General features: G+C 43.5%; 1 long non-coding RNA gene across 1 annotated transcript; it reads left to right on the top strand.

Annotated features, from left to right (window-relative positions):
- Positions 1–302: 302 nt before the first annotated feature.
- LOC123362105 lies at positions 303–11,269 on the top strand. The gene is made up of 3 exons (XR_006576343.1): positions 303–434; positions 883–1,009; positions 10,508–11,269. It is a non-coding gene; the product is annotated as an uncharacterized LOC123362105 (long non-coding RNA).
- Positions 11,270–27,631: the final 16,362 nt, after the last annotated feature.

The following is a 27,631-nucleotide window of genomic DNA, read 5'->3' as shown; positions in this document are numbered from 1 at the left end:
CCAAATGAGGAGCCCATTTACCATAAAATTTTATTTAGATCAAAATATGGGCATGATAAATGGAGCATTTGAACTGCTGGGTTTCAGGAAAGAAAGAAAGAAAGTCAGAGAAACAAATACAGACATAGAAGAGGGGTCAGTTATATACAATGCCTCTGTTCTTCTCTCAATCCAGTAGGTATTGCTAGTTTGATGTGCTAAGAGATGACACCTGAACTAACATTAATTATTCCACCCTAATTGCTCCCTAGCTATTATCGTATATATATTAACAGCCTTAGTTTAGAGGGTCTCAGGGATATTTTATGAAAAGGATACCAGAGAGATAAGAGGGCTCTGTCATTTAGCAGCCTTGATATTAAGGGGCCCAGAGTTGAACAGGTGCAAGCTGATCAGAGGAAGATGCTCTGAGAAACTGACAGCAGCCTAAAGAGGTGAGCATTTCTCTTTTCCTTAACTGCAAGGATGCTGGACCCTTATCTTGGCTGGAACCTCTACACACCACCACAATACAAGTTATTATCTTCAGCAGCTATTCATTGTATAATTATATATGGTTTTATACCATTTTCCTTTTATTTTAATATAGTTTCTTTCACTTTCTGATAAACTTTGCCTTCTTTAAGATATTTTAGTCTGGCCTGAGGGACTTCATAACAGATCATTCTTTGGGACAAGAAACACTAAGCTTCTAATCTCTGGTGAGAGACTGAAGGGCAAAGGACTGTCCATCTTTAGAAGGTGTTGCCAAAATGTTCACATGGTCCGTAAGATGCACAGGTGAAGACTGGTGACTAATAAGAGTGATGGCATAGAAGATAAAAGGTAACAAAAATCAATCAGCTTACTTTGCTAATTCAACTATTATACACTATCTTCCAGCTATTAGACCACTGGAAAAGGATTCCAGTCACTCTAAGAAAATAAAATGACATGCATCATGCTGGCCTAGGAAGATAGCAGTCACCAGTGTAACCAAGACGTGTTTGACTCACAAATTAGCCTTCTGGTGGGTAAACTATTGAGACACAAAACAAGCTCCTATGGAAATAATAAAAGTGACTGATTTCCTGCTTTATGAAGCCATAAATATGTTGCTTTATTTACTGCCAGTTCTCCTGCTGTCTCTGAATTGTTAGGACTCATTTATTTTCATTAAAGTTTCAAATTTAAACTGACAGTAAAGTAAATGAAACAGAAAGAAAGCTAGTGTTGTGGAGCTTCACATAAGCTGTGCAGCACTTTATACAAAAATGAAAGTTTTTAGTTAGAATAAAATTCATATGTAATAGTCCCCTGGTTCTGAATTGATGTCCCAGGCCAGGCCCGCTATCATGTATGAAGACATATCCAAGACTTTCCTTAGAAGAAGGATACAGAAAATGCTTCTGCCTACCTCTGTGCTTTCCCACACAGTTATTCATTTATCATAGCAATAATTTTCTCAAAGTATCCCAGGCTATAAATATGTCCAAACCATGAAATTCTGAAGATATCATCTTAGGTTAAGCTGAATCTTTTCAACCTCTGTGCTGTAGCAATTTTAACATTGATCAAAAGGTGTGCTTGAAGTAGTCATGGATACCGTCCAGTATACCAGCAATATTTCAGGTAGATCCAAATATGAAGCTTCTCCTCTTTTTTTGGGACTAGGCTTGGTATAGCCATTCTGGAAGTACCTGGAAAAAAAGGCTTGAGAGATTTTGTGCACGTTCTCACTTTCCCACATCACCTACCTGTTAATGTAACATTAACTAATGCGTTCTAGTCTCTTTGCTGACTCCTTATTGTAAGGACAAGGCACCATCAGTGACAACTCCGTGGGTGCTCTGGGAGCACCCACAGGGGAAAAAAGCAGCCCCCCCGATCAGCTCCTCCCCCTCCCCCCAGTGCCTCCTGCCTGCCAGTGACCCTGCCGATCAGCACCTCCCCCTCCTTCCCAGTGCCTCCCACCCGCTGCCATCAGCTGTTCCACAGCAAGCAGGAGGTACTGGGGAGGAACAGGGTGGGAAGAGGCAGGGCATGGGTGGAGCAGGCTGGGAGGAGAGGCAGGAAGAGGTGGGTTGGAAAGAGGCAAGGCAGGGGTGGGGCCTTGGAGGAAGGGGTAGAATGGGGGCGGGACCTGGGACAGAGCTGGGAGTTGAGCACCCCCCAGTACATTAGAAAGACATCGTGTGCCTTGCATAGGTGCTGAATCTAGGCATTCAGACCACACTCATTCATGGATTTTAAGGGCAGAATGGTGGCAGTAGTGGTGGTAAACCATGGTGATGTCTGACTGACCTAGGTGATATCTGTTAGCTAAATGTTAACCATCCAAAGCTTATATGTTGCTGTCCTTCCTTCCTCTGCTTTCTTCCTCCCAGCCTGCAGCAGCAGCTGCAGAAGCAGCCAAAGTAGGGACTGCCACATTGGGGTGAAGAGAAAAGGGGTAATATGGGGTCCAAACAGGGCCACCCTTCTCCCCATCACCCCCTGACTCAGAACTGTGGAGGGGAGACTCCTACACATACACTCTGGGGAAACTAAGCCCCAGGTGGTGCCTCTCCTTCTCTCCCCATGGCCTTGGGGAAAATGCCAAATTCCAGTAGAAGCAGAAGCAACCAAAGCAGGGACCCTTGGACATTCTGAGAACTTTCTGCAGTCTTGACTTGGCTTTCTCTGCCCTGTGCTGATGGGCTGCTTGCTCCAACCCTCCTCCTTCCCTTCCCACCTAGTCTCTTCATCTCAGTTTCACTCACACCTGCCCCTTTTACCCTCTCCTTCCCAGCCCTGTCCCCCTCATCCCCCTTTCCCCCCCTTCATTCCATTTAGCTCATCTCCTCCTAAGTAACACCACACAAAATAAATGAATAAGTCATGGAACTAACAAACTCTTTGCTGCCATCACATTGCTCACTCGGCTTGCGTGGTCTACACCTTCCTCTATCTTATATCTGTCCTGTCTATTTAGATTGTAAGATCTTCAGGATAGGGATGGACTCTGTTATGTTTTTTGTACAGTGGCTCATATTTGTACAGTGCCTAGCACAATGGGGACTCACTCTTGGTTAGCCCTTAGGAACGACTGTAATAAATGTGATTAATACTACTAATAATAAAATTATGTAATAATAATAAATAAAATAATATTTGGTTAATTTTGTTCCTCTGTCTGCCTATCTGGTGCCAGCACACTTTCCTCCCCTTAAAAGTCTCTTCCAATAACTTCATATAGATGCTGATACAATGGAAGAAGATTGTGCCCTCCTTTCTTGGTAACATTTTCCACAAGAATGCTTTGACCCTATCTAATTCTCTTACTTTCCTCCTTACTGGCTATTTGGTGTCCCTTTAGAGTGAAACCTGGCCCCATTGAAATCAACAGCAGAACACTCAATGAATTCAACAGAGTCAGGATTTCACCCTTCATCTAGGCTCCTACTCTCACTGTCTGACTGGCATAGTGCTTCTTTCTAGGTTTTCAACTTTCCTCAGCAGTTGAGTTTAAACAACTAAATGTTTCAAGTATTTCAAAAACCATTATGGGGAAAGGTGGATCCAGTTTGGTCATCAACCACAATACCCTCACTTGTAACTCATTTCGACATGCAGTAAACTCTTGGTATGCATCTGATGGACCTGGGAGAGGTGCAGACATCTTAAGCATTTGGGATAGCAAATGTTCAAGAAGGTATTTTTGCTTCATAATTACCACACTAAAATGGTGAGCATAACAAATGGGTGCTTTTTAAAATTGGTAAACAATCTTAAGTGGAGTTTATTGGCAAATGCCCTAGTGTTGTCTCATTGCAACATTTCACATCAGCATGCATCAGTCACTCTGCCTCAGATCCCTTAATATGGACTAGAATTCTTTTTGTTCCTACTATACTTTGAAAACATCTTCTTTTTCTCCTTAAATCGTCTGGCTTCAGATTTCGCCTTGTGCCCCTTTGCTTCCCTTATCAATTTTCTACAATTTCCTTACTTACATTAGATCAGGACCATTCCATAAAAGTTTGGAAAAAAAATCTTTATCAAATATTTTAAAGTCAACTACAAATACTTTAGAAAGGTAGAGACAGACAGACAGAGCATCAAGGACTTTTGTCAAAAACAAATGTCACTTTTCTGTTTGACCTGTTTTACATTAGGAATTTATTAAATTGCTAGTGGCACTTATAAGCAGGTAACAAGCCTACTTCCACAGCTATTCTGACCCTCAGAAACCACAATAGGTATGTCATTAGTTCCATTACTAGTGTTTCAAAGCAGCAGAGTAGATAAAAAACACATTACAGAACTTTTAGTGAGCAGTAGCTAGGTCCACATGGACACTCAGTGCATGGCAGATTTATACCCCAGTTTGCTGAAACTGTGTTAATATAGATAAGCCCTAGGAATCATGCCTGGGATCTCTTCTAGGAAACAACAATCTGTGCACAAAGGGCTTCATCTCTCTTAAGGAGAGACAGAGATAGGCTGGCTTCTACCTAGTTTCCTATACCGTGCCCATCACCATAGTGTCACGGTACCTTGATTCCTGATGGCCTTGTCTATCACCATCCAGATATTTATCCTCTCCTGGCACCACACTGGCCTATCTCGGTTTTCTCCCAGCACCTTTTAGGGAAGTATTTGGGCAAAACCAGCCAACCGTTATTAGTGGTGAAAGAAGACTAATGTGAATGAAAATCAAGGAATGATTGTTCTTTCTTCAAATCTTGTGCAAGCTGGGATTGTAACCGGCAGGTGGCAGTTTTCCAGAACACTGAATGAGGGTTACAACAACAAACCTCTACTCCTAAAATGGAGCCAGGGAGCCTCAATATCCACAGAGAGCATAAGAGCCTTTAACTGTAAGGTCTCATGCAAAAGATCTCCCCCATGATATTCACCATGGAACTCCAAGATAATTATTTCAGAAGGACAAGTGGCTGAACTGAGCGTACTAGAATTGGAATCTGTGAATCCTGGGGGTATAAGTGATACAATACTGATGCTTACTACATGAATGGCCTGCTTTTCAAAGGTGCCTAGTGCCTCAAACACCCATGGAAACCAGTGGAAGCTGTGTGTTCTGAGCACCTTTAAGAATCAGACCACTGGCCATCACCTTGTGTCATTCAGATTCTGAGCCTGCAAAAGTAAGTACAGGTGAGTCGCATCATACTCGCGACTCACCTGTACTTACTTTTGCAGGCTCAGAATCTGAATTCTATTTCTATACTTTATTCGCATTTAACTTACGCGAATTCAACTATACGTGCTCGGCAAAAAAAAGAAAAACAACAAGATACCTGTAAATAGTGTGGGTGATTCCATTCAATGAGCATATGCCCCGGAGTGAGCGTGAGATGGGAGACATGAATCTGCTGTTCCCTCAGTCAGTCTCAGTTCCCGCGTGCCTCTCATAGTGTTAGCATCTCATTGTGCTGAGTGTGATTCTAGTAAAGATATGTATTTTTCATACAACATGGCCCCTAAATGCAAGCCAACTACTTCATCTGGCGCTCAACTGAAGAAACAGCGATCTATTCCAATAGTGGAGGAAAAACTGGCTGTGTTGGACTTATTGAGAGATGGTATGTCAGTCTCCAACGTGGCACGTAAATATGGCCGCAACGAATCTAGCATCCGTGCCATCAAGATTCAAGAGAGAAATTCGTCAAGCCATGGTATCAAGTGCTTCAATAACTGCTAAGGTGATGAGCCAGGTACGACTTTAGTGAAGACTGAAAAGGCATTAAACTTATGGCTGGAAAACATGAACCGTAAACATGTGCCTATCGATGACAACACGTTGCGAGAAAAGGCTTAGCCTCTACACGCTGTTCAAACCTCCTGCCGAAGGACAGCCTTCTGATGAGATGGAAGGTTGGCTTAACAGTTTTAGGAACCGCTTCAACCTCTGATGAGACGGAAGGTTGGCTTCACAGTTTTAGGAACCGCTTCAACCTCAAAAACGTGCAGACTACTGGTGAAGCTGCATCTGCCAATGAAGAGGCAGCAAAAGCCTACCCCGAACAATTAAAGAAAATCATAGAAGAAAAGGACTATCTTCCAGAACAAGTTTTTAATGCTGATGAGACTGGGCTCTTCTGGAAAAAAATGCCCAACCGCACTTACATTTTGAAGTCAGAAAGACAAGCCCCTGGCTTCAAAGCAGCTAAAGACCACGTGACTGTGTTGCTTTGTGGCAATGCGGCTGGGCATTTAATAAAGCCAGGCTTGCTCTACAGGGCTGCAAATCCCCATGCCTTAAAAGGCAAGAACAAAAATCTCCTGCCTGTGTTCTGGCAATCAAATAAAAAGGCTTGGGTGACAGCAGCATTATTTCTGGATTGGTTCCACAAGTGTTTCATTCTGGAGGTCAAGCGGTACCTCAAAGAGAAAGGACTTGACTTTAAAGTGTTGCTGATCATAGACAATGCTCCTGGCCACCCTGCGGCACTCTGGTTTGCACATAACAATGGTGAAGTCATCTTTCTCCCCCCCCAATACCACCTCCATCTTCCAACCTCTTGACCAAGGCGTGATTCGTTGTTTCAAGGCCACATATGTGAGGCTTACGTTCTCACGGATACGTGGTGCTATGGATGCTGATACCAATCTTAATGTGATGGAGTGTTGGAAGTCCTTCAACATTGCCAATTGCATCACTTATATTAAACAGGCAATGGATGCAATCCAGCCTGAAACAATCAATGCATGTTGGCAAAACCTATGGAAAGAATGTGTGAATGATTTTAAGGGTTTCCCGACCATTGACAAAGAAGTGAAATGCATTGTTCAGGTGGCCAGGCAAGTGGGTGGTGATGGCTTTGTCAACATCCTTGAGGAAGAAATTGAAGAAACATTGACTAATGAAGATTTAGAGGAACTGATAAAATCGTCTACAGAAGCCGAAGATGATGACTATGAACAGGAATAGCCAGCAAGTTGGAATCTTCATAAATTTGCTGAAGTGTTCCAAGCAGCGAACCACCTGAATGATTTAATTTCTGAATACGATCCCTCTATGAAACTAAGCCTCAAAATCACACATAGTATTACGGACGATTTGAGACCGTATCAAGAAATGTTTGAGCAACTCAAGAGACAACAGCGACAGTTGCCAATCACCATGTTTTCCAAGGAAAAACAACCAGCAGCAGATGAGCCTACGCAATCAACTTCTCAAGCTGAACCAGAGCCAACCACTTCGTCTATGACTCGCTCTCCGTCACCTCCGTCTCCTGGATCTACATCAAGCGTTGACGAACCCCTGTAGTTACCCCCTGTAATTAAAAATACAGTACTGTAAAATTATATTTTGCATATGTACTCTTTATTATATACTGTACATTACTGTATACATTATACATATTACTGTACAGGGTTGTATACTGTACACAAAACCATGTACAGTATACTGTACTTTAAGGGATTTTCAAGGGTAATTTTGACTATACGCGATTTTCGCCTTACGTGTTGACTTTAGAACCTAACCCCCCACATAATATGTGACTCTACTGTAACTGTTCTAAAATCATGTAACTGATATGTAAAAATCAGTGATTTCCTCTGTAACTATAAACCATTGATAGGCAGCAACACAGGAAAGTACACCTTTTGGGGAACACTTGGGGAAAGTGCAGATTGTGTTCTCATTGCCACGTTTGCAGCGGATTGAGTTTATCCTGTCATTTTTTAAATAAATGTGAAGTGGAAGGTTAGACCATCTGTAGTTGCAAATTAACCTTGACAATAACTGTTTGTCTTACCTCTGTGAGGAGAATTTCATTTGCCATTGTGATTCGTATTCTTCTCTTTTTGCTCTTCTCTTTGTGCCCCATAGTGTCTGAATGTCCAATTACTTACACCCATGTCAATCAGGAGTACCTCTGCTGAAGTCAGTGTCGTTGTACTGGTGTAGAACTAGTGTGATCTGGAGAAGAATCAGTCCCTGTGTTTTCCTTTATTAGGGTTCTCTTACAGTGCTAGTTATTTTTAAGCCAGTATTTTTTATGTTTGCTTACAAAACCTGGTCATGTGGCTCTTGGACTCGGCCCAGACAGCTGTCACTTGTTTCTTTCTTGGGTTATCATGCCTAAGAAAGAAGGAGAACATTGTGGACTGAAAGCAATGGCACTCGTGAAAACAGTAGTTTCATCAGCACTGGAGAATCTTTACATCATTCCCAAGGTCCTTGTGGTGGGCCTGTCACTGCAGCGCCCCTTTGTGGCAGGGGTGGGATGTGGTGTCGTCACCTCGCCACTCTTACGTTCCCGTGCCCGTCTCTCTATGGGTGGGCCTAATGACCTCCTTCCACCCAATCACTCCTGGCCAGTGAGGTACTGCGGCATATCGGTTGGAGTCCGTGTACCTTGCCCGAAGTACCCAGGTGGTGTGGCCCAATGGCCAGGGTCCATATAACTCGCCCCCCATGTGGGAATGGTGCGGCCTAGCGGCTGGAATCTATACAGTCCCCCTCGCAAGCGGGGTAGCGTGGCCAAGCAGCCAGAGTCCATACCACTCGCTCCCCCACGTGGGAGCAGTGCTGCCTAATAGCCAGAGTCCATGCAAACTCCCTTGCAAGCGGGGTAGCGCAGCTTAGTGGCCAGAGTCCATACCATCCCCCTCACAAGCAGGGGAGTGCAGTCTAGTGGCCAGAGTTTCTAGGATTCCTCATGGTTCGGGGGTGAGGTGGTAGGGGGACTTGGGCCCGCTATCTCCAACAGGTCCTGACCCAGGGCCCTGGTAGTGGCAAGCTCCCCTTGCCACTCGCTTGGCGGGGATCCGCCTGCAACACGCTGAGTGTCTATGCAGCTCTAACACCGTTTCCCCCTAAAGTTCCCCTGGGTCACTTCCTACCATAAATGCCAGGTTCTCTGCTGTGGGGGATTCTCTGTTCTGTTCTCCTCCTGTGACATCCTCCGTCGAGGTCTCAGGGAGTGTCTCAGCTTGGCTGGCCTCTGGATCCTGGTGCGCAGGCTCTCTCTTCTCAGGAGTTAGCAGTGTGCCTCCTCCTCCTCCGGTGCTCAGCCCAGACTGAGCTGTTCTGCAGGCTTTTATACCTGTCCTCCAGTTGGAGCATGCCCAGCAGAGCTTCCCAGGCGTGGCTTCCTCTGCTAGGAAAGAACGGTTAACCCCTGCGGTCCCAGGGCCACTCTGCCCTGTCACAGTCCTGTTCATAGACTTACAGACTTTAAGGTCAGAAGGGACCATTATGATCATCTAGTCTGACCTCCTGCACAATACAGGCCACAGAATCTCACCCACCCACTCCTGTAACAAACCCCTAACCTATGTCTGAATTATTGATTTCACAGTCCAGTCCATGGGAACTTAAGTGTTTGTGTGTGTGAGACACAGAGAGAGAGAGAGAGAAATTGGTATAGTGTATCCTTAAAAAGAAAGACAGAAATGACAGAGAATATTATTATACCAGAAACAACTTGGACAATCTTCTCTGATTGTGGTGTATTCTGGGTCAGATTCTTATGTCTGTCTCCCTCTTTGCCCCTCATCTCTGTCCCCCTCAAAGTTTTCCAGCTATTTGTATGCACATCAAACCTGTCCTCTGCACTCTCCGCACTGGCTTCCCATAGAATCTGAATCAAGTTCTAAGTCTCGGTCCTTATCTTCAAAGCTCTCCATGGCCTGGGCCCAAGATATGTTGGGCTAGCAAACGCTCCATGATGAAAAACATGATCAACAGCTATGCTCCTCTGGCTCAACAAAACTCTCAATAATAAGGATAAAGCTAGTTTGTGTGGGAGACAGAACTTTCTTGGGGACGGGGAGCACTCTGATATTGTGGAATGCGCTCTCCACAAGAACTAAACCTCTATCCATAAAACTCTCCTCTTTCTGCTCCAAGTGCAAGGCACATTTTTAACCTTGCCTACTCTAACATAAACACATATCAACTAGTATATATATTTTTTGTTTGTTTGTTTTTTAAACAAAAACACTTTGCTCATGCTTCTTCCTCTGACCTTGTGTACAACATCTGGGGAAAGGATGACAAAACAAACATGTGACAGATGTGTAGTCATGTTGCTTAATGCACTGCTAGAAGGTGGTAAGATACTCCAGTGACAAATGCCAAACAAAAACCTGTACAGAATAGAATAGGAATAAAAAAATCAATCTAAATACTGTATTGTGGCCACCATTTTAAGTAAAATGCAGCTGTCTCCCAATGACTCACCCTGACTCAGGAAACTACTCACTTGATTCACCCTATTGTCATGCCCTCCAATCACCTTATTACAAGTTCTGATTCATTAATATGGCTTGTACTTGGGGCAGAAACCTACCCTGAAACCATGCTGTGTTTCAGGAGGCCAATACTCCAGAGATAATGACTAAGGCTGGGATAGAGATGATAACATCTTCTGGTGCATATCTGGTCAGTTATAATGAACTGCCTGAATCTGTGAGAATGGAACCCACTGAAGTAACTGTGTCCAACTTTCTCTTTGTAATTTATTCCCCTCTCTTTCTTATATTGGATTCTTTCCCCTTTCTTTTATAGATTTCAACTGTAAGAAGCTGGGATTTCCCCTTGAAGAATTTCTTCTGCATGACTTGGTGATAATGTTCACAAAACTCATCATCTCGGAAGATTTCCACATTCACATGGGTAGTGTCCCTGAAATGGTATCACAAAACCTCCTACCTGAACTCTCAATAAAAGTTTCTCAAAAGTAATCTCCAGAACCCACACATAGCTGGCCATACTGGGATTGGATATGGACATAAGGAACTTCCATCAGGCTGAAGGTGGATTTAAGAAACCCAGGAATTACCACTTATCCTGCTTGACTTGCAGGTAGAAATAACTCACCTAATTGCAAAAACTCACCATCATGGTCCAACCCAACAAATTCTTGGAACTGGCCAAATTCCAACACTCATTCAACAAAAGGAACGTTGCACCCAAACAAGAAGTAAATGAATGAAAAAATTAGCTCATTAGTTTAAATTAAAGAACAGAATACCCAGATCCCAGGGAGATCTTCCCCCAAAAACTAATAGTGAACCACGAAAAATAATATATTTAATGTCTTTGGCATAAAATGCAATTTGCATTTTTAAAATGTGTCTGAAATTTTATTCTCATTTGCATTTCATGTCAGGAATTAGATTCTAAAAACCCACAACAGCAGCTGTGATAGGTACTTTTGCCCTGTAAGAAAGAGATGTGCATACTTCCATACTATATAGCATTGCTTGCAACTTCTGCCATTTTAAGGTTTGATTTGCCCTTGATACTGTAAAACTAAGGCTTCTAAAATCCAAACATTGTAAAGCTGTAATAATAAAAAAGTGCTCTCTGCTGTGCAGCTGACCTCAAATACAACATCTTTTCAGGGTCCATTATAAGCACCTGTGTATTGGCAGTAGACCCCGAAAAGCCAGGAGTAGCAAATACACATACTGCATCTAGAAGTAAGGAATAGTTCACTTGAACTGACTGCAGACCTGGCTTCTAACTGAATGCCAACCTCCTGACTCAGCTCTGTCAAAGGACTTCATACTGACCAGCTGTGCCAGTGCTGGATTACACCAGAGCAAATGGTACCAATAGCATAGGGTACAGGGTGGCTTGGAGGCTTCCCTAAAGCCAAGGGGAGCTGAAGGCACTCGGCACCTCTCAGAGCTTGGGAAGTGGACTATATGGATAAGACTGACACTCATAAAACTCATTTCATTTTTGCAAGGCTGGTGTTCAGTTCTAAAATATTTCTGTGTTATGCACCACCCAACTTAGCTTGGCCTGTTGCTTTATATTAACTGTGTAAACACTAAGGCTGCCCAGAAATTGAATACACCAAACCCCTAAGGTGCCCGTAGCGGGCCGCATGTACCACAACTTGGAGGGAAGTACTGTAGGTGCTACTGCAGCTAAGCACTTGCCCTAGCAGGTTCCAATAACCACTCAGACACATGGCTCAGGTAAAGGCTATTTTATTCCCTGTGTCAGGCAGGGAACAGCGGTAAGGTAGAGACGATTAAACAGTGACAATGCAAAGTGACCCATAGCAGTTTTGTTTGGGCCCCTAGGGCAGTCCAGCTGAGACTCCATAAATGGAGTCCATAAATGGCTATTAGCCAGGATGGGTAAGGAGTGGTGTCCCTAGCCTCTGTTTGTCAGAGGATGGAGATGGACGGCAGGAGAGAGATCACTTGATCATTACCTGTTAGGTTCACTCCCTCTGGGGCACCTGGCATTGGCCACTGTTGGTAGACAGGTACTGGGCTAGATGGACCTTTGTCTGACCAGGTACAGCCATTCTTATGTTCTTATGACTCTTCAGGACTAGCGCCTGGGGTGCCTCTCCAGTTCAGTCTCTATTCAAAGCAAATAGGAATTTGCATGTTTCCTGGCTAGGCTCAGTTAGCATCTCTCATTGGGGCCCCTCCTCACTGGCTTCCTGCCCAGCTGCTGCTGCTCCCTTGTAAGTGCTACACAGACCTGCAGCCAGCAGTCAGAGCCTATTACACAAACTGCTCTGCACATGATTCCTGGGGAATTTTTTCTGCATCCAGCTACTCTGCAGCTCCTGGCTAGCCATGTGGCTGCAGCTTCCAAACAGAGCCTGGCCACTTCCTAGTTCAGGACTTTCCCCTTACCCTACCAGAAGGGAGGGGATGTGTAGTGGGGAGGGGGCTGATGGGAGTTTCGGTCCCCTGCTTAGCAGTTCCATCACAATTATCTCCTTCTTTTGTGTTTTAATCATTAGTGCAGGGTTTCTCAAACAGGGGTCACCACTTCTGTACATGGCCGCCCAGAGGATTCAGGGGGCCTGGGGTCTTTGGCAGCGGGGGGCTCCCGCCTCAGCAGTAATTTGGCGGTGGGGGATCCTTCCGCTCTGGGACCCGCCGCCGAAGTGCCCCGAAGACCCGCAGCGGGGGGCCCCCGCCGACGAATTGTCACCAAAGACCCGGCACTTCGGCGGCAGGTCCCGGGGCGGAAGGACCCCCTGCCATGGGTCTTCGGGGCACTTTAGCGGTGGGTCCCAGAATAGAAGGACCCCCTGCCGCCGAATTGCCGCCAAAGACCCGGAGTGGAAGAAGCTCCAGGGGCCTGGGCCCCGCCAGAGTTTTCCGGGGCCCCCAGAGCGAGTGAAGGACCCCGCTCCAGGGACCCCAAAAAACTCTTGTGAGGGCCCCTGCGGGGCCCGGGGCCTGGGGCAAATTGCCCCACTTGCTTCCCCCTCCCCCCGCCCGGGTGGCCCTGCTTCTGTAGGGAAAGCCGCTGGCGGGCCGGGCCGGTGTGTTTACCTGCCCCGTCCGCAGGTCTGTCCGATCGTGGCTCCCACTGGCCACGGTTCACTGCTCCGGGCCAATAGGAGTTGCTGGAAGCGGCAGCCAGTACGTCCCTCGGCCCACGCCGCTTCCAGCAGCTCCTATTGGCCAGCAATCCGTGGCCAGTGGGAGCTGCAATCAGCCAGACCTGCGGATGGGGCAGGTAAACACACCGGCCCAGCCCACCAGGGGCTTTCCCTACAGAAGCAGCAACCCCTGTTTGAGAAACCCTGCATTAGTGCATGATTAATCAGTCAGAGCACAGTTAATCTGTGTGCATGAGGCTCTTATTTAAATAAAAGTGCTTTGCATACACCAAATAGACCCACATTCTTATCCAGTGGTGCTGGAACCCTTTTAATAGTGGGGGTGCTGAAAGCTGCCCCCAGCTGTCTCTGGGATGGGGGGACCCGGACAGGGGTAAAGGAGCAAAGGCTGGAGGTGGGGTGCGGGGCCAGGAGTGGAGCCCCGGGCTCAGGGCCTGCAGCTGGGACCCCACATGCAGGGCCATTAGCAGAGCCCCGGCCATGGGGCCAGTGGCCAGGACCCCGGGAGCAGAGCTCTGGGAGTGGGGGGCTGGGTGCGGGGCACAGGGATAGTGGCCAGGGAGTGGGACCAGTGCCCCAAGGGCAGGGCTCTGGGTGTGGGACTGGGAGTAGGGCCCCAGATGTGGGGCCCCGGGCACAGGGCCAGCGGCCAGGAAGTGGGGTGCAGAACCAGTGGCCGGCAACCGAGCCCCAGACGCAGTGCCGGGGAGCGGAGTCCCGGGCACGGGGCCAGCGGCCGGGGAGCAGGGCTGGCAGCTGGGACCCAAGCCCTGTGCTGGGGAGTGGAGGCCCTGCGTAAAACTTGGGGGTGCTGCAGCACCCACCACACCCCGAGTTCCCGGGCTTAGGTTCTAATCATGTAAAGTCTGAGGAGTCTGACCCTATGCGTTGCTGAGGGCCCTCAATTCACACTGAGGCAAGTCAGAGATGAGAAGAGTAAACACCGCCTTGGCAGTGTTGAGCACTTAATGGAATGGGCCTATGAGTCTAGGACCTAAATTAAGTGTCTTATTTTTTGGATGCCCAAGCTGACATGTCTGAAAAGGCCTGATTTTCAGAGAGCAGAGGCTCAGCACTTCATAAAAATCAAAAGCTGAGGTATGTAATATCACCAGGCGCGTCTTAAAAACATCCACCTGCATCAGCAGAGGACCTCCTAAGAGTACTTCTGCCCAGCCTGGGGGTGCTGAGCTAGCAGGCTTTGCTTCTTTGCGCTCTTGTACTAAGAACGCTGGAGAGATACTCATAACCATAAGAGTTGCTCTATCAGTGCCCATAGATGTATGAAAGAAGATGTTGGTGCCAAGTCTATCCTGCAGGGCATCTGGAGGAAACAACCTTTTGTTATAAATGAAGCATATTGCTTTACTCTTTCTTTCTCCCTTTGTGGCTGTTAAGCAGAATGTTTATGAGCAATTTTTCTGTTTAGCTGAGCTGGTGAAAGAAGGTGCTTCAGGCTGTCCTGCGCCAGATTACTGTAAACCAGGGGTGGGCAAACTTTTTGGCCCGAGGGCCGCATCGGGGTTGCAAAACTATATGGAGGGCCGGGTAGGGAAGGCTGTGCCTCCCCAAACAGCCTGGCCCCTGCCCCCTATCCGCCCCCTGACTATCCTCTCAATATCCCTGACCCATCCAACCCCCCTTCTCCTTGTGCCCTGACTGCCCCCTCCCAGGACCCACTGCTCCTAACTGCCACCCCGGGACCCCACCCCCTATCCAACCCCCACTTCTCTCTGTCCCCTGACTGCTCCAACCCCTATCAACACCCCCGCCTCCTGACAGGCCCCCCGGGACTCCCACGCCTATCCAGCTCCTCCCCATTCCCCATTCCCTGACTGCCCCCCCAGAACCTCCACCTCATCCAACCGCTCCCGGTCCCCTGACTGCCCCCCGGTACCTCCCACCCTCCGCTCCCTTACCATGCCGGAGCCAGCCATGCTGCCGCACTGCCTGGCAGGAATGGCGGGCCAGAGCACTGGCGGCTCAGTGAGCTGAGGCTGCAGGCAAGGGGGGACAGCGGGGGAAGGGCTGGAGTCTAGCCTCCCTGGCCGGGAGCTCAGGGGCCGGGCAGGACGGTCCCATGGGCCGGATGTGGCCTGCGGACCATAGTTTGCCCACCTCTGCTGTAAACTGTCTTGTGCTAACTGAACAGAGTTTACACAGACATCTTGCTTCACAACTCCATGATGGACTAACATGAAGATACCAAGATAATTCATAGAGTGTTTAACTATCCAGTGAAGACACCTGTGTGATTTAGTCAGTGCTGGCATTATAACAGAGCCTGCCATAACTGAGCTATAGGAAGGAAGGAAGGAAGGAGTCATGGCACATTAAAAAACCAACCATCATGAGAGCCAAGCCCTGGAACGCCGTCCACTGGGGTTCTTCAGCAATTCAAAACTGGATCTCAACCTTAGTGATCCATTGGCCAGTTTGCCAGTGTACTATGGTGAAATGCCTAGTAGACTTGGCCTCTGCTGTCAATCAGTGAGAGGAAGGGCAATTAGAAATGTATGTGCAGTAATTCTTCCACCACAGTAGAAGACACTTCAGCTGTATGATCTGGTCTAGTTACATCAGAAGAGGACAGGCAGGAAGCATGGAGACGGGAAAGATGGAGGCGTGGGAGAAGAACGAAAATGAGTGAGGGGATAAGAAAAGAGAGATATTGGAGGAGGGATTGAGAAAGGACTGACAATGGGGAGGAGGAGAGTATGGCAGAGGCAATGTTCAGGAACAGAAAAATAAAAGGAAGAGATGAGAACAAATAAAGAGGAAGGGACTAAATGCTTGAAGAGGAGGTAGAAAAACAGCCAAGAAAAACAAGAGAAAATCAAGCCCACCAGAAAGGAAGCATCTACTCTCTGTCACTGACAGGCACTGCTAATTTGGGAAAGCTGACTGAGGTGATGGGAAAGGGTAGGATCGTAGAAAAGGCTCAGTTTTACTAACTCCAGTGAAATCACTGCTTGCGAAAGATGGCAGATTAAGATTCTTTGAGTCTGAGGCACACAGCCCTCATCTGGACAGATCACCACTAGAAATGAGAAAGCAGCTTAGTCTCCACTTGCATTCAGGCTGTGATCTTGCTGATGGGAATGCCAATGAAGGTGCCAGTTAGCCCAAGTGGTGGTGGTGGCTTTTGTGCGGTGCACCGCCATCCCGCAGGAACTGGATCATTTAGTGGTTGTTTTTCTTATTGTAGCTAAGAGTATTAAAAAGGCTTTTCAAGATAACAGGAGATGCATTTGACATGTCAGCTAGAATTGCACACTAAGTAGGTCACTTAATTTTAAACAGAAATTCTGCCAAAAATTGTAAACTTTTTATGTGCTCGTAATATGCTTTGCTAAAATTCTGTACCATGATGCCCGGCAACACTGCAAGGCCTTCATCCTTTGCACCTGATGTGATTTCCTATCCCTCGTTTACACTCACTTTAAGTTCCCTTTCCACTTTCAGAGCAATGTAATTGGGCCTGAGTGTAAATGAGAATCGAGTCCTGAGTGTCTCTATTTTATACACAGTAAAGCAATGCGCAATCTCATTGTCATGGGATAAAGTATAAACATAGCATGAGTCAATGCAATCAGTCCCGAGAAGAAGGTGAGCATTTGTTTCATTCCCAAATGAGTTAATAACAATAAGGCCTATCTCTCATAGCATATGCTGAACTGGATCCTTCAAAATTAATTCTTCTAAATGACATCTAGTGTGGAGATCTTCTCTGATCAGCCCACCTGCCATCAGAAAGCACAGGTGTAAATACCACCTCTGCTTCCTTTTCTGTCCACCCCGGCAATGAAATTAGGAGGCCAGGCCTTGTTTGTGCAGCTCCTGTAGGGCACAAAGCTAAGCTCAATAGATGCTCCCAGGGACCTAGTAGACAAAAGAGGGATGGGGCTGTTGTAGGGGGGCTGGATCAGAAGGTCTGCTAGTTTTTTTTTTATCCTCTTGCCATCACCCCAACCCTCAGCAGAGGGAGCATGAGGGGCTGGATATTCAGAGATGCTCAGCACCTGCAGCTACCATTAACTGTAGTTGGATTTGTGGGTGCTCAGAACCTCTGAAAATCAGGTCATAGGATTGCAACCATTGTATGGCTTGGGCAGGGAGGATTCCTTTTCCATCACTGTACTTCTCTGGTTCAGGGGGAAGGATTTGGTCCCTGTTGACGGCTGAACAATGAAGCGTGTGATGTTGTTTGTTCTAATTGATAATCAGCCTTTAATTCGGTGGGCATAGCAGCAGGCCTCATGACAAGTTAACAGGTCATCAGTCTCCTACTGAGAGTCCTGTGTGGATGAAAGTGTAGCAACAATTCCAAGTTCTTGCCATGATGAGCTTGTGCCTATAAATGCCTATTGGCAAAGCATAGCCAGACACATATATTTCCATTTGAGGTAGCTTGGGTATGTCTTCACCGCAGAGTTAGTCTGAGCTATACCTGGACATTGCCCCTAACCACCCCTTTCACCTCCGCAGAAAAATCTCTAACCCAGGTTTGCAAGCATGGTGGAGGGTGTAGGTTTAAATTCAGATTTTGCTTCAGTCTGGGCTGGCAACGTGCTTATTTTGCACTGATAATGCAGGCTAATCAAGTCCAGTGCTGTTAGTCTTCCATTGCTATCCCACAATGGTAATCACTTGGGCTGTATTTTCTTATCTACCTCCTCCTTTCTTCTTCACTATAAGTCACCTACAAAGTTAATTCGCATGCTGTCTGGACAGTGTACAGGCCACTGAACGCACTGTGTGCCTCCATGATGTTTTGTCCTCAACCAGGTATTATGAGGTAGAATGCCTGTAAGGGGCAGGTGTCTGTTGACACCATCCAACCACTGTGCTTTAGGTCTTCAGGGGTCTGGGGGGAGTCTTTTCTATCCTGCTTTCACTGGGTTGAAGTCAAAGCCAATTCTCACAGGGAAGTTGGAGGCATTTGGAGCAAATGACCATACCGCCTTAGGGAATGTTGGTTGGCTGTCTTGTGGATAACATGGGTGGCATTGAGCAAGAACTTGAAGCCCATACCCCAAAAGCGTCGTCAGTAATCGGGCACTTCATCAAGAGCGTCTTCCACACAAACACCTTGATAACTAGAGAGATGAAAGTTTAGTGGTCAGTATCCTGACCTATGGGACTGAAATGTGATCCCTCACTGTCAAATTTGAAAAGAAGGTGGGTGCCATTCTGATAAAGGACCTCCACATGATCATCAAATGGTTCCCATTCAAGTTGAATGAAGAAATCTGTCTAACTAAACAGGTTCTGCTGTCTCAAACAGTTGCCCACCAACACTGGCTCAGCATTTTAACTCCACATCTACCTGCTCCATTTCTGCTATGTTCCCATAGCATTTGAACACAGATGTCATTCAAGAAAGTGTGCTATGAATCACTTCGTGGTTTGGAAACTGAATTCCTTAATGACATTCTCATTAGAAGTTCATGCTGCCAAATACTGTTTGCTTTCATTTTCACAACTGTCTGCTTTAATGAATAACTCCGCTTGGAAGTTATTTACATAGAGTATTGTTCTCATGCCGCTGCCACAGACCTATTAGGACAGAGAGGGAGCCTGCAAAAGAATTCATAGAGCTCCACTAAGAACCATGGAATATCCCACCTGGAATCCATCCCAGAACATGGGCTAGTACAGCATCACTGTATGCCATTACATGAGCTTGGCATGGGTAGGGCTTTGAAGTGGGGACGAACCACCCATTCTAGGCTAGCCACTCAAATGCTGCTACCCTCTCCTCCAGGTGTCACAGCCACCATTCAACAAGCAAGATAAAGGCAGTCACTTTGATATCAAAAGAACTAGCATAAGAGTTGCTTGAATGTTCTTGCTCTGCAGGAACAAGAGGGGAAATATATGTCATGTGGGCCTGTGTGATTGCTGCCTAGCCAGTTGTTCCCCATTCAGTGCTTGCATATTTAATGAATCCCAAATCACAAGCATTTCTTTCCCTCATGCCTAGCAGAATTTCTGATTTTAAACCTCTGCTCTGTATTGACCTGATGCTGTGCACACCTGTGCTGAATCTGTGACTCATACAAATATTTTAAGAACTGTTTAAATCACTAACCTTATGCAAAAGACTGAGAGCTACATTGTTAATGAAGGAAACTGATATCAAGCCTACGTGACATTAACTCTAGGTCTTAATCAAAACGCATTGAAATCAAAGGGAGTCTTGCTATTGGCTTTAATGAGATATGGATCCTGTCTTTTATAGAAATCATTTGGTTCAATCCTCTAGCTGGTTAAATTAATGATCAGTAGACATTTTTTCACACTCTACTCAATAGATAACATTTTTGACAAGCCACCATGTATGAGGAGTGCGTACAAAATAATATGATTTTATGACAGCTGATTTTCTTTGGAACATGGATTTGTAAATTGCAGAAATAAAAGGAAAGAATATTGACAAATTTTCTGCTGTCAGAGGTGAAGTTCATGGTGTTTTATCTGAATATCCTAATAATAAAATGTCATTTACCATGGAAGATGTGGGGAAAAGATAGCAAATCTTTATGTAGCTTGAGTCATTCTTAGCTATATTCTATCTGAGGAAAATTACATATTTTTAGGCACCTCAGTTCCAATTCCTAAATTCATTTATATTAAGACCCTTAATACAGTGTAAGAATGTTGCAAAGGTACCTTAGTGTGCATAAAAGAAAATAAAGCCCTTGATATTCAAAATAATTAAATATTTTTAAAATCACTTTCCCATTCAACAAATGCCTCTAACATTGAAACAGACGAACTAGCAGGATTTGTTCTACTCGACCTTTCATGATATTTAGGCATCTGGCTTTTCAGATTGAGTAATCAACCTGCTAATTAAAATTACATCTTTGTGAATGTTAAAACTGTCATCTGCATTTGGAATTTTACACGTTTGCAAGAAACAATGATAAAGAGAAATTCACCCTCACTGAGGTCATTAGGAAATTATACCAATCTTTGCTCAATGAAAATGTATATTGTAGAGGCAAATGAGATGCATAGAAGTGTATTGTGTTAAGTAACATATATAAAATCCAAACCATTATTACAAACCAAGAACACTCTGCAGTGTAACCAGTTACATAGTATTTTGAAATTTATGCTCCGTTGAGTAAAAGGTTGCTGTTAATTGTGTGGTTGTTTCACTAACCATGCAATGTGCAGTTTGATATCTGAGCTGAAGATGGGCTATTGTGTTTTATTGCTAGAAAATAAGTACATATTTCTGTTTGAAGGTGGTGATGGGGAAAACTATGAAATGTTTCAATAACATAAATGTTATAAAACTATTGTATAATAATTATCAGGTAAAGTCAAAAGTGCCAATTTTATGGGGATATGGGAAAACATTTCTCAAAAATCACACTTTTTTTTGTAAACTCTTCCCTGTGGTTGCTCCTTATTTTTATAGGGTGCATATTGTACAGGGGTAATGGTCTTTCAAAAATGCTCTCTTTTTCTTTATGATTTTAGAATGAATCTCGTATTGTGAAAATGGCAGGGACATAAACTTGTATCCAGGCTTTCCAATCTCAAAACGTAATAAAAGGTGATTTCATAGCAGCCAACATGACAATGAACACCAAGCCAGTGCTGTACGCATGTATTCTACTGTCATAGAGCTGCAATCAACTTATCTTGCTTTACCATCCCAGATGCTGCAAAGGGAAGGAAAGGTGAGCAGAACAGAGCTGTGGCGCACATCGTATTGTATCTTCTACATGCTATGTTTTATTAGCATTGGATCTAATGTATACAAAATGCTGCAGATCAAACCAGCATCAGTTTGGCCATCTCAAGGCGCCTTAACAATGTGTATAGTGGGGGTGCTGAGAGCCATTGAACCAAACTGTTAACCCTATATATGTTGGAAACCTTTTCAAGCCATGGGGTACTGCAGAAACCTCAGCACCCCTAGTTCCAGCACCTATGCAAGGCAGCCTGAGTTATTTCTATTTTTTTGGGGTAAATCCAATCACTGGTAGTGGGCATGGAGTACTGTTGCTACAGCATAACTAATTCTGGGGAACCCCCAGATGGAGTGATCTGGCTGCCTTTCAGGCCATTGGGAGGAAATCTTTGCTTATTTATTGTCACACTCCCAGTAAACATCAGCAGCTGCAGCGTTGGAAACAGTGTGCCTTGAAGAAGCACTAGATATTTTTAAAGTTCTTTCTATTACACCTCCACAAAGCTTCTTTGGAAGCTATTTTTGCAGCAAATTAAGGATTAAAGCCAAAGTTCTTTGTTTTGGGGTCCAAAATTGATATTCTAACTGAACTGATTTCTCACTCGGGCCCTGACTCAGTCAACCATGTAAGCATGTGGTTAACTTTGAGTATGTGAGTAATCCCATTGACCTGAGTTGGACCACTCACATGCTTAAAATTAAGCACATGCTGACGTGCTTGGCTGAATCCGGGCTTTAGAAGGGGCACCTGATTTGGAAACATAGGAAACTACTATAAAAACACGTTCAGGAATCGTTATAAAGTTTAACTCTATTTTACATAGAAAGATAAAGACATTTTCAAAACAAACCATTTAGAAAAAAATTGTCAATTCAAATCAATATTTCACTGAAAAATTTTTCAAATCAGCATTTGGAAATGAGGTTCAGAATGTTTTCATCAAGCTGCACAATTTTTTTCTCAGTTGTTTCAGTGAGAAAAAAATCAGTTTCAGACTGAAACAAACTGATTTTTTCAGATTTTTAAGTTCAGCTGCTGAACTAAAAAAAATCAATTATTTGCTCAGCCCTAGTAACCACTTTACTCGGTAGCAAGTGTTCGTAGGCTTGAGCCCACAGATAAGTTAGGTATCTGTTTACAAACTGGTTCAGTGGTGCAAAACCACCTACCTGCAATGTGGATGTAAAATACAGAAAATGTGCAGAGTGGCCGAGTGAACTGAGCGGTAAACACCATTTGGTGCTAGAGACTTGTCTTTAGTGGAGTAACATGCTCTATGGGGTGTGATTTCTAAAACACTCTAGCAGGTTGGCCATTAATTGGTCCATATAGAATCTGCTGGTGTGTTTTAATGTAATGCTCCTTGAAGCAGTAGGGAACCTTTAGTGAACTTCAGCAGGGTCTGCATGGACCAACTGATGTGCAACATATAAGTATGCTTTAGAAATCCCCCCCCCCCCCAGATTGCATTAGCCCCACTATGTAGACAAGCCCTAGGATTCCCCCAAAATCAATATGTACGTATAAAATGCAGCGCCAGCAATGAGAGGAGCACCAGTCCTATTATCACCAAATGGTTAATTTATAAAACAAAATACATTAACCCTGAAATTAACATGAATAACCTAAAGATTGTTATGATGTCATGGACAGACAAGTACAGCCAGTGTTTGCTTGTAGCACGGTGACTGCTTCACCCCTCACATTTTATTCTGGCTTGGATAGGTACTATCTGAAATGCTAGTGTGTGGAGTTAAATCTGAGCAATCAAGCTTTACGTCTGTCATCATGCCAAGGGAGAGGATGTACTGCAATGTAAATTATGCTGCAGTGTCAGGACAGAGCCATGCTATAAAAGCACATTACAAATGTTAGATTAGTCATCCAAATACATTCCTCTCTAATATTTTCTTTGCAGTGGAGTAAGTAATTGTTGGAATTTAGCATTTTTAGTTTAACCATGAATAGTTCAAACTTGCAGTTCATTTTAGTGATTTGTTTCACAATAGATTCTCTACATATCACTATGTCTTTAGCACACCTGGGCCTACATTTTCAAAAGTAAGTAGGGATTTTTTGGGCCCAGTTTGAGAAGCGTGGTGCTCAGCTTTTCTAAAAATATGGTGTCTCAAGGAAAGCACTTAAAAATTGAGGCATCCATAGCCACTAGTCATTTTGACAATTTAAGCCCTATACGTTTAGAGAGAGTTTGAAGGCAACTGTAAGCATTGCTGCCTTTATTCCATAAAATAAACAAAATAAACAAGTGTGAGGGCTCTTTTTCTTCTTAGACTTACTTTTCAGCTGCATGCTTTATTTCTTCTATTAATTTATTTTTCTATGGAGATAGTTAGACACAAAATTTGTTTTTCATTTGCAGCAGGCAAACTAACCACCCTGAAATGCTATGCAAACAAATGGCCTTATTCATTTTGGGCAAAACACCCATTCACTTGCAATGGGAGTTCAATTCCCTTAACAATTATTAGATGTGGCTGTAAGGGTTTAATAGATATATACCAGATATATCTAGCTGTACAGTATGTTCAAAATGAATACACTTGAAGACACATTTAACCAGAAATTCTCACACTCAGAATGCTAAAATGTGCATTTCAGTAATTCTTTACAAGATCCCAAATATGTGTGAAATTAGCATGATCTATAATTGAGTAGGGGACGGCTACTCTAAATAAATCTGGAAGAAGATAGGGTGTGGATTTAAGCCAGTCTAACTATTCCTCAGTAACTCCAAGTGTAAACATACTTACTCTGGAATAAGAGTTCCTTATTCTAAATTAGTTTAATCCAATGAATTAAACTAATTCAGAATAATGCTTGCTCATTCTAGATTAAAAGCATCTGTACATAGAGTTAATCAGAATAGCTATTCTGGAAAAACTCCCTGTGCGTCAAACTGATTCACAACCTTTTGAAATCAATGGGAATCTTTTCATTGATTTCACTGAGTTTTGGATAAGGCCCACAGAGTCTAATACTTTTAATTATCGTTTAGGTTATGACACAAATCATTAGTTGCTTCAAGATTCAAATAGGAGGAAGATGGTCTGTTCTGAACACTGTTATCTTTTCCCAGAGATCCAGGACTTGAGGCCCTTGAGCCAGTCTTCATTCTGAATATCCTTCTTTCTCTTGGTTTTTATCTTCCTTGTAACTGATATGTAGATTACTTCTATTTAAATCTACTGGAATCCTTCAGAACTCTGTGTCCTCTAAACCAATTTTTATGTTAATAACAAAAATATATTGATTACAATTAGTACTCTTGGAACAATCACTACATTTAAATGTTTGATTTTAAAAAAAATCTATGATTTGATTAATGGAGACAGTGTACAGAATGCTGTTGTCAATAACAGGCACTGTCTTATTCAGATCTCACATTCTCTTTTGCTTCCTGGGCTGGTAGAAGCTACATATGAAGTGGAGGAAGATCATGCAGTCTTCAGCAGGAAGTGAAGATGGCTCGCACCAGACTATGCCCTTCCTTCCCAAGCCTGGGTATGCCACAAAGTATTTCTTGAAGTTAAAGTGGATGTAACTTTACATTCCTCTCATTATGCTGTAGAAAACACTTGAGGGTATAGTTGATTCCAAGTGAAGAAGCATTTATTTTTACTTTCATGTCAACTGGGGAAATCATTTTCTGCTCAACTTTTATTTAAAAAATATCTGACTAAACATCAGGGACATGTAAAATCAGAATAAACATAAATTCACCAAATATGCTTTATTCCCCACCAAGTAAAAGAGAAGTGATTAATCTTTACGTCCCTTTTTAATGATTGAGTATTCATTCATCAACATGTTCATATAGCATCTCATCATCGTTCAGTTTTCGCTGTTCTAGTTTTTTCCACAACTGAAAAATACCAAAAACACATAAATGTGCCCTAAGCACAAAAGACTGGGTTTTAGTTTACTTTGACAATGGGATGAAATCAACTTAAAATTAACCACCATAATATTTCTACGTATTGAACCTTTGGGCTACGACACAGGATAATCCTAGTTTCCTCTATGCCTTTATTGAATGAATGATGAGGAAATGACTGTTTGGTTACACTGTGAATTAGAAAAGGTTTAACTGGCTACCAAATACATTACTCTGGTGTAGCTGGGTTAGAATAATTAGTGTTAGTTTAAAATCACCTATAGTTAAATAACATTCTGGAAGACACTCACACAAGCCAGAAAATTTAAAGTTAAGACAAACACTGTTCTTAACATATGGTGTGTGGGGGTGTGTGTGTGTGCACGGGATGTGTGTGCGCGTGCCTGTGAGGGGTGAGGTTGGAGATGAGGGAAGATGGATAAAAGGCACAATGGTGTCAGGATGGAGTGTTAGCCTTAATTTAGAGTTTCCTGGCTTTTATCGGATTGACCTAAGGTTTCAAGGTTTGAAATGTGTGTCCCCCATGGAATTCAGCTAGACTCATGCAGACAAAATCCTATGGAGCACTTAAAATATTCACGTATATATTTTAAATAGATGGAGGAATAAACTGCTCCACAAAAAAGGGGTGCCTAACTTACTCTCCCCACAACCGAGTAAGGAGGAAGCAGGGGAGTAAGTGAATTGTGATTCTCTGAGACCCAAATTGTTCTCTAGTCTGTTCCTGGATTAGCGTAGATATGCATCGCCTCTGCCTCACAGCAGATTCTCAGGTTACAATCTAGCTCCAAGAGCTTAATCCGACTGATGTCAGATTAAATTGATGTCAGTTAAAAGCCCACCATTGACTTCAATAGATGTCTGTTGGGCCCTAAATGACTAGAAGGGTTGTTGTTAACCAATGGAAGGCCTCGTTTGCTTGCCTGGAAGCAACAGGATGATCAAATGAGGGTCTGACCAACCTCAACTGCCATTAACTTCAGTGAGAGTTGAGGAGCTTACACCTCCCAGAGATGCAAGTCGTATGTGTTCAAAAATTGTGAGTCAGGCCCCCCTCAAAATGGCTTACAAATTGGCCTACAATTCATGAGATTTTAAACAATAATAATTTGGAATTCTTTTTATTTGTCTTCTGTATTTTGAGCCTGTAGGAGTCAAATTTTAAAGTATTTCCCCACAATCATGAGAGCTACAAACTTAGTATTTTTTTAAATGAAAGCTGAGTCTTGCATGATCACATGACTCCAGGGTCTGGGGTTTTAAGAAAATATACAGTGACTTATAATAAAATAATGAGATTTGGCAGTATTGTGTTCAACACCTTGCATATCTGGGCCCAGAAAAGAAGGAATTTAACCCAATGATTCAGCACAGCTGTGCAGAGCATTACTTGTAAGGCTTGCTCAAAGATAGGTTTAGAGGTATAATTTTTTCTAAAAAAAGTTATGGAAAGTTATAAATTGGTTTTTATTTTTGTTTTTGTTAATCAGAATGTTCAGATAAATGTAGTTTTAGGATTAAAAATCCCTTTTAAATGTGTACTTTTAGTTTCGAAATTGTTTAAATGTTTGTAATGATGCCAGTGTTGCAAATATTCTCTTTAATTGTCAATTGTCAATTTGCAAATGTATGAGTTATTAGAAAGCTCAAAATATGTCATGCTCCAGAATGCAAATTTGTATTGGGGAATTTTTAAAAATTGGATTTTTTTGGCTTTGAAGCTCTTCGACCTATGTTATTGTCAAAGCTTATCTGTGTTTAAATACGACAGGAACAGGCACTCTGTCTAAACCCACTGTAACCAAATATGTATGAGCACTAAGGCCCTGATTCCAGAATCTCTTGTGCATGTGTCTAACTTTAATCATGTGAGTAGCAACTGAGGATTAAATCGCAGCTTTGCCACAACCTACTTGTATGGGAGAGCATATTATTGCAAACCAATCCGCCCAAGAATCAGACTTTGACTCAGATCTTGCAGCCTGAGTTTGTATGTTGAGCTTCAACTCAGAACTAAGTTTTACAGAAGAATTATGTACCTTGGAACAGATTAAAATGGGAATGAAGAATTTACACTGCAGCAGCATAAATATCACTTACTTGTACTTACAAACAAGTCAGATATTTTGAAAACAGAATATTTTAGATCAAAGGCAGACTTTTTACGTTCATCTTATCTTGCTTACTTGGCAGTTGCATATCCACCCATTTTCCCTCCACTAATGCCTGTCAGTAGCACTCCAGACTAGAAACAACACCTGACAAGTTCCTATTACATCAATAGGAATTCTGTAGGCAGAGAGCTGGCAGGACCCAGCCCTTAACTTCTTTTTTCGATCTATGTCTACTACTGTACTTGGTTCTATTTATGGATGTACGTGATAAAAACAGTGTTTACAAAAAATATATCATTTTTTTCCTTAGAAAGATCTAGTTCTGTTAAATAGTAAATTAAGTTTACAGCTCCGAAACTGGTGTATCTTTACTACTAGAACCTACAAGAGTGAAAAAGTCTGGATACTGATGAAGGAATGAATTGGAATGAAAACAAAAGTGGCCACATTTGCATAAAGAAAATGCCTGAACCTGTTTAATGCTGAAACAAGACCTATTGTTTGCTATCATTTATGGTATGGTCTGTGATTGGAACATACTAACTGTATGAATTT

This window comes from Mauremys mutica, chromosome 1, assembly GCF_020497125.1.
Source record: "Mauremys mutica isolate MM-2020 ecotype Southern chromosome 1, ASM2049712v1, whole genome shotgun sequence".
Classification (NCBI taxonomy): Eukaryota; Metazoa; Chordata; order Testudines; family Geoemydidae; genus Mauremys; species Mauremys mutica.
This window is presented reverse-complemented; position numbering and strand designations above follow the sequence as displayed.